Raw genomic sequence first — 7,781 nt, 5'->3', positions numbered from 1 at the left:
GGAATGTCAGTGTTCTACCATGGCCAGCGAAGAGCCTGGATCTCAATCCCACTGAGCACGTCTGGGACCTGTTGGATCGGAGGGTGAGGGCTAGGGCCATTCCCCCCCAGAAATGTCCGGGAACTTGCAGGTGCCTTGGTGGAAGAATGGGGTAACATCTCACAGCAAGAACTGGCAAATCTGGTGCAGTCCATGAGGAGGAAATGCACTGCAGTACTTAATGCAGCTGGTGGCCACACCAGATACTGACTGTTACTTTTGATTTTGACCCCCACTTTGTTCAGGGACACATTATTGCATTTCTGTTAGTCACATGTCTGTGGAACTTGTTCAGTTTGTTTCAGTTGTTGAAACATGTGTAAATATTTGTATGAACATAACATGTTAAGTTTTCTGAAAGTAAACGCTGTTGACAGTGACAGGACATATATTGTTTTGCTGAGTTTACATATACATACATAAAGTATACACACCTCTTGACTTTTTCCACATTTTCCTTTGTTCCTGCCTGCATTAAAATTGATTAAATTGGGGCCTCCTAATGCACTGCATTGCAGTGGTAGAGGCTTCACTACAGACCCGGGTTTGATCCTGGGCTGTATCACAACTGGCCGTCCCATAGTGCGGCGCACAATTGGTCCAGCGTTGTCCGGGTAAGATGAGGGTTTGGCCGGGCGTTCTAACTCATTCTGATGGGCCGGTAGCCTGCAGGCTGACCTCGGTCATCAGTTGAACGGTGTTTCCTCCAACACATTGGTGCTTCCAGGTTAAGCGGGTCGGTGTCATGTTTTGGAGGACGCATGACTCAACCTTTGCTTCCCGAGCCCGTTGGGGAGTTGCAGCGATGAGACAAGATCAAAAAAGGTTAAAAATGTGTTTTATTAAATTGAGATGGTGTGTGATACCCCATAATGTCAAAGTGGAATTATGTTTCAAATAAATGTTTACAAATTCATCAGAAATGAAAAGCTGAAATGTCTTGAGTCAATAAGTATTCAACCCCTTTGTTATGGCAAGCCTAAATAGGTTCAGGATTAAAAACATGCTTAACAAGTCACATAATATGTTCCATGGACTCACTCCAATAATAGTGTTTAACATTATTTTTGAATGACTGACTCATCTCTGTACCCCACACATACAATTATCTGTAAGATCCCTCAGTCGAGCAGTGAATTTCAAACACAGATTCAACCATAATGACCAGGGAGGTTTTCCAATGCCTCACAAAGAAGGACACCTATTGGTAGATGGGTGTAAATAAAAAAGCACATTGACATTGAATATCAAAAACATGCTTTGCAAACAACAGATGTAGACTAACAGTGAAATGCTTAATTACGGGCCCTTCCCAACAATACAGAATACAAAAATATATACACTACCGTTCAAAAGTTTGGGGTCACTTAGAAATGTTCTTGTTTTCCATGAAAACATACATGAAATGAGTTGCAAACTGAATAGGAAATATAGTCAAGATGATGACAAGGTTATAAATAATGATATTTTATTGAAATAATAACTGTGTCCTTTGTCCTTCTAGTTGTTAATTCGTTGAGGTAATCTGAAGAGATTTCACCCCATGCTTCCTGAAGCACCTCCCACAAGTTGGATTGGCTTGATGGGCACTTCTTACATAGTGCCCATCAAGCCAATCCAACTTGTGGGAGGTGCTTCAGGAAGCATGGGGTGAAATCTCTTCAGATTACCTCAAGCTGTTCCCACAACAGCTCAATAGGGTTGAGATCCGGTGACTGTGCTGGCCACTCCATTATAGACAGAATACCAGCTGACTGCTCTTCCCTAAATAGTTATTGCATAGTTTGGAGCTGTGCTTTGGGTCATTGTCCTTGTCCTGTTCTATGAGGAAATGTGCTCCAATTAAGCACCGTCCACAGGGTATGGCATGGCGTTGCGAAATGGAGTGATAGCCTTCCTTCTTCAAGATCTCTTTTACCCTGTACAAATCTCCCACTTTACCACCACCAAAGCACCCCCAGACCATCACATTGCCTTCACCATGCTTGACAGATGATGTCAAGCACTCCTCCAGCATCTTTTCATTTTTTCTGTATCTCACAAATTTTCTTTGTGATCCGAACACCTCAAACTTAGATTCGTCTCTTCATAACACTTTTTTCCAATATTTAGAGGCTGAGCCCAGTGAGAGGGAGAGAACTTACTGTGAGCACCTGCACCCGGGTGAGGTAGAGCAGTGCCAGCGGTGGCAAACTCACCCACACTGCGGCTGGATGAGAGGGGCGTGAACGCTGGCAGCCAAAACAGGATGGGGGCGGGGGGTGAGTACCAGAGAAACCGGGTGAAAAAAATAAGAGAAAGAAATATAAAGAAAAAAGGGGGGAAAAGTGTGAAAGTCACCCAAAAGCAAAACCAAAATCATAACAGAGCGAATGGAGTCAGTGTGAAAGCAGAGGCAAGGCAGTGTGGTGGTCAGTGTGAATGAGAGAAGGAGGAGCCTTTGAGAGAAAGGGGTGCATCTCCATAGTCTAAAGTGGTTTCCTCTCCTTGTCTCCTCTGCACAGATCTGAAAACATATAGGATAGGTGAAAGATCAGTGTGGATGATGGAATGGAGACAAGGAGAGGACGCCACTGTAGAGTGCTGCGATGCACCCAGAGAGCAGTGCTTTCCCATCCACCACTGTGTAGAAATCAAGAAGTAATCTGCAGACAACGTCCAGCAGAGGGCGGTGTGGTACATTCAAAACTAATTCCCTTGGGGGAAACTAGCCAGTGAGTGAGTGCGCGCCTTAAGCAACCAGCTTGCAAATACAGTTCCAATATTTCTCTGTCCAGTGTCTGTGTTCTTCTGCCCATCTTATTATTTTCTTTTTATTGGCCAGTCTGAGATATGGCTTTTTCTTTGCAATTCTACCTAGATAGCCAGCATCCCGGAGTCAACAGGCGTCTGTTTCTCAAACTAGACACTCTAATGTCCTCTTCCTCAGTTGTGCACCGGGGCCTCCCACTCCTCTTTCTATTCTGGTTAGGGCCAGTTTGCTCTGTTCTGTGGTGGGAGCAGTACACAGCGTTGTACGAGATCTTCAGTTTCTTGGCAATTTTTCGCATGGAACAGCCTTAATTTCTCAGAACAAGAATAGACTGACGAGTTTCAGAAGAAAGTTCTTTGTTTCTGGCCATTTTGAGCCTGTAATCGAATCCACAAATGCTGATGCTCCAGATACTCAACTAGTCTAAAGAAGGACAGTTTTATTGCTTCTTTAATCTGGACAACAGTTGTCAGCTGTGCTAACATGATTGCAAAAGGGTTTTCTAATGATCAATTTGCCTTTTAAAATGATAAACTTTGATTGGCTAATATTGGAACACAGGAATGATGGTTGCTGATAATATGCCTCTGTACGCCTATGTAGATATTCCATAAAAATCAGCCGTTTCCAGCTACAATAGTCATTTACAACATTAACAATGTCTACACTGTATTTCTGATCAATTTGATGTGATTTTAATGGACAAAAAAATTTGCTTTTCTTTCAAAAACAATGAAATTTTTAAGTGACCCCAAACTTTTGAACAGTGTACATTTATAGTAATAATAGAAGAAGAAAATAGTAACACGAGGAGAAAATACACAATGAGCAATGATAGCTTGGCTAAATACATGGGATACCAGTACTGAGTCGATGTGCAGGGATACAAGGAAATGTAGGTACATATGTACATATAGGTAGGGGTAAAATGACTAGGCAACAGGATAGATAATTGACAGTAGCAGCAGCATATGTGGCGAATGTGTAAGTGTGTGTGATGAATGTGTGCCTGTGTGTTATGTGTGAATGAGTGTGTGTTGGAGTGTCAGTGTTTTTTATTTATTTTTATTTCACCTTTATTTAACCGGGCAGGCTAGTTGAGAACAAGTTCTCATTTGCAACTGCGACCTGGCCAAGATAAAGCATAGCAGTGTGAACAGACAACACAGAGTTACACATGGAGTAAACAATTAACAAGTCAGTAACACAGTAGAAAAAAAGGGGAGTCTATATACATTGTGTGCAAAAGGCATGAGGAGGTAGGCGAATAATTACAATTTTGCAGATTAACACTGGAGTGATAAATGATCAGATGGTCATGTACAGGTAGAGATATTGGTGTGCAAAAGAGCAGAAAAGTAAATAAATAAAAACAGTATGGGGATGAGGTAGGTAAAAATGGGTGGGCTATTTACCGATAGACTAAGTACAGCTGCAGCGATCGGTTAGCTGCTCAGATAGCAGATGTTTGAAGTTGGTGAGGGAGATAAAAGTCTCCAACTTCAGCAATTTTTGCAATTCGTTCCAGTCACAGGCAGCAGAGAACTGGAACGAAAGGCGGCCAAATGAGGTGTTGGCTTTAGGGATGATCAGTGAGATACACCTGCTGGAGCGCGTGCTACGGATGGGTGTTGCCATTGTGACCAGTGAACTGAGATAAGGCGGAGCTTTACCTAGCATGGACTTGTAGATGACCTGGAGCCAGTGGGTCTGGCGACGAATATGTAGCGAGGGACAGCCGACTAGAGCATACAAGTCGCAGTGGTGGGTGGTATAAGGTGCTTTAGTGACAAAACGGATGGCACTGTAAGTACAGTACCAGTCAAAAGTTTGGACACACCTACTCATTCAAGGGTTTTTCTTTATTTGTACTATTTTCTACATTGTAGAATATTATAGAAGAAATCAAAACTATGAAATAACACATGAAATCATCTAGTAACCAAAAAAGTGTTAAACAAATCAAAATATATTTTAGATTCTTCAAAGTAGCCACCCTTGATGACAGCTTTGCACACTCTTGGCATTCTCTCAACCAGCTCCATGAGCTAGTCACCTGGAATGCATTTAAATTAAAAGGTGTGCCTTGTTAAAAGTTAATTTGTGGAATATCTTTCCTTCTTAATGAGTTTGAATGTGTGGGTAGAATCCAGTGTGTGTACATAGATTCAAAATGAGTTAGTACAAAAAGGGTAAATGCAGATAGTCCGGGTAGCTATTTTGTTAACTATTTAGCAGTCTTATGGCTTGGGGGTAGAAGCTGTTCAGGAGCCTTTTGGTCCCAGACTTAGCGCTCCGGTACCGCTTGCCATGCGGTAGCAGAGAGAACCGTCTATGACTTGGGTGGCTGGAGTCTTTGAGAATTTTTAGGGCCTTCCCTATGACCCATCCTTGTATAGAGGTCCTGGATAGCAGGGAGTTCGGCCCCAGTGATGTTCAGGTCCGTAGGCACTACTCTCTGTGTTCAAGCAGTTGTCATGCCAAGCGGTGATGCAGCCAGTCAAGATGCTCTCAATGGTGCAGCTGTAGAACTTTTCTGAGGATCTGAGGGCCCATGCCAAATCTTTTCAGCCTCCTGAGGGGGAAGAGGCTTTGTCGTGCCCTCTTTACCACTGTGTTGGGGTTTTTGGACCATGATAGGTCCATATTGATGTGGACACAGAGGAACTTGAAGCTCTCGACCAGCTCCACTACAACCCGTCAATGTTAATGGGAAGTGTTCGGCCTTCCGTTTGATGTTGTTCCCGATAAGCTCCTTTGAGGTTGTTGTCCTGGCACCACAATGACAGGTCTCTGACCTCCTCCTTTTGAGCATGGTGAAGTTATTAATTACACTTTGTATGGTGTATCAATACACCCAGTCACTACAAATATACAAGTGTTCTTCCTAACTCAGTTGCCAGAGAGGAAGGAAAACACTCAGGGATTTCACCATGAGGCCAATGGGGATTTTAAAACAGTTACAAAGTTACATGGTTGTGATAAGAGAAAACTGAAGATGGATCAACAACATTGTACTTGCTCCACAAAACTAGCATAAATTACAGAGTGAAAAGAAGGAAGCCTGTACAGAATAAAAAATATTCCAAAACATGCATCGTGTTTACAATAAGGCACTAAAGTAATACTGCAAAGAAATTTGGCAAAGAAATGATCATTTTGTCCAGATTACAAAGCTTTATGTTTGGGGCAAATCCAACACAACACATCACTCAGTACCACTCTTCATATTTCAAGCATGGTGGTGGCTGCATCACGTTATGTACATGCTTTTTTAAATAAAAAGAAACAATAGAGCTAAGCACAAGCTAAATCCTGGGTTAAAACTTGGTTAATTCTGCTTTCCAACAGACACTGGGTGGCAAATTCACCTTTCAGCAAGACAAATATACACTGGAGTTGCTTATCAAGACGACATTGAATGTTCCTGAGTGGCCTAGATAGTTTTTACTTAAATCGGCATGAAAATCTTTGGCAACACTTGAAAATGGCTGTCTACCAATGATCAACAACTAACTTGGCAGAGCTTGAAGAATGTTTTTAATAATAATGGGTGAATATTGTACAATCCAGGTGTGCAAAGCTCTTAGAGACTTACCCAGCTGTAATTGCTGCTAAAGGTGATTCTAGCATGTATTGACTCAGGGGGTTGAATACTTCTAATAGACACTCATATATCGAATAAAGATATATGAGTGTTTTATTTCTGGTCCCATGTTTCATGAGCTGAAATAAAAGATCACAGAAAGGAATATTTCTGTCTCTAATAAAGGCCTTTTGTGGGGAAAAACTCATTCTGATTGGCTGGGCTCCCCAGTGCCTTCGCCCCTGCCCAGTCATGTGAAATCGGGCCTAATGATTAGGTCCTATTGAAGTTATTTCAATTGACTGATTTCCTTATATGCACTGTAAACTCAGCAAAATCTTTGAAATTGTTGCATGTTGCGTTTATATTTGAGTTCAGTATACATACATACATGTTTATATTGAACCAATAAGGCCAAGGTGGTGTGGTATATGACCAGTATATACCAAGGCTAAGGGCTGTACTTACGCACAACGCAATGCGGAGTGCCTGGACACAGCCCTTAGCCATGGTATATTGGCAATATATCACAAACCCGAGGTGCTTTATTGCTATTTTAAACTGGTTACCAACGTAATTAGAGCAGTAAAAATGTTTGTCAAACCCATGGTATACGGTCTGATATACCATGGCTGTCAGCCAATCAGCATTCATGGCTCGAACCACCCAATTTATAAACATCAACAACAACAACATCATCGGAAGTGTAGGCCAATATGGGTAAAGGTCAACCTATTCAGTCCTATATCCCTGGTTCATCAGCTTTGATATTGAGTGCAGTAGTTTTTCACACCCCTATAGCCATAATAACCAAAGAATGATGTTATACAAAAATTCTACATTTCGTAATACCAGTATGCCATATGGGCACAAATTACATGTCCAAAATAAATTCCAAGTTATAATTTTTGTGATCCTAGATACAACTGTTCATAAAAAAAGTTAAAGAAGTTATTTGGCACACTGCGCTTCCCGTAGCCAGACGTTTTGGCCAAATATTTTTTAGAATTATACCAAGATAGACCACAGAACAAGAAAGGAGGTGGGCAGAGCCAAGCATTCTAGTATACATCTGCATATTTCCGTTAGGGAACAACTACTCTGTGTGTGCGTGTGCAATAACTCAATTTACCTTTGCACTCCTTCTAAAAAGTATTTGTTTACACATTTTGCAAAGGATAAAGTTTACAAAACATAGTCCATACTGTTCATAGCATATTCTAGTTTTGGGAACAGAAAACTGTATTGAGATCCAATGTATAATTGATGAGAAATATTTGCTAAATGTGGGCCAAAATCCATCTCTTTACATCTTCTCCCACTGCCCACCAGTAGGCTTCCTCTCACTACCATATTTGGTAGTGAGTAAAAACGCAAACCGGATGCTTCACATTTATACATCCA

Source organism: Oncorhynchus kisutch, linkage group LG18 (genome assembly GCF_002021735.2).
Source record: "Oncorhynchus kisutch isolate 150728-3 linkage group LG18, Okis_V2, whole genome shotgun sequence".
NCBI classification, from domain to species: Eukaryota; Metazoa; Chordata; class Actinopteri; order Salmoniformes; family Salmonidae; genus Oncorhynchus; species Oncorhynchus kisutch.
Note: the sequence above shows the minus strand (reverse complement) of the source record.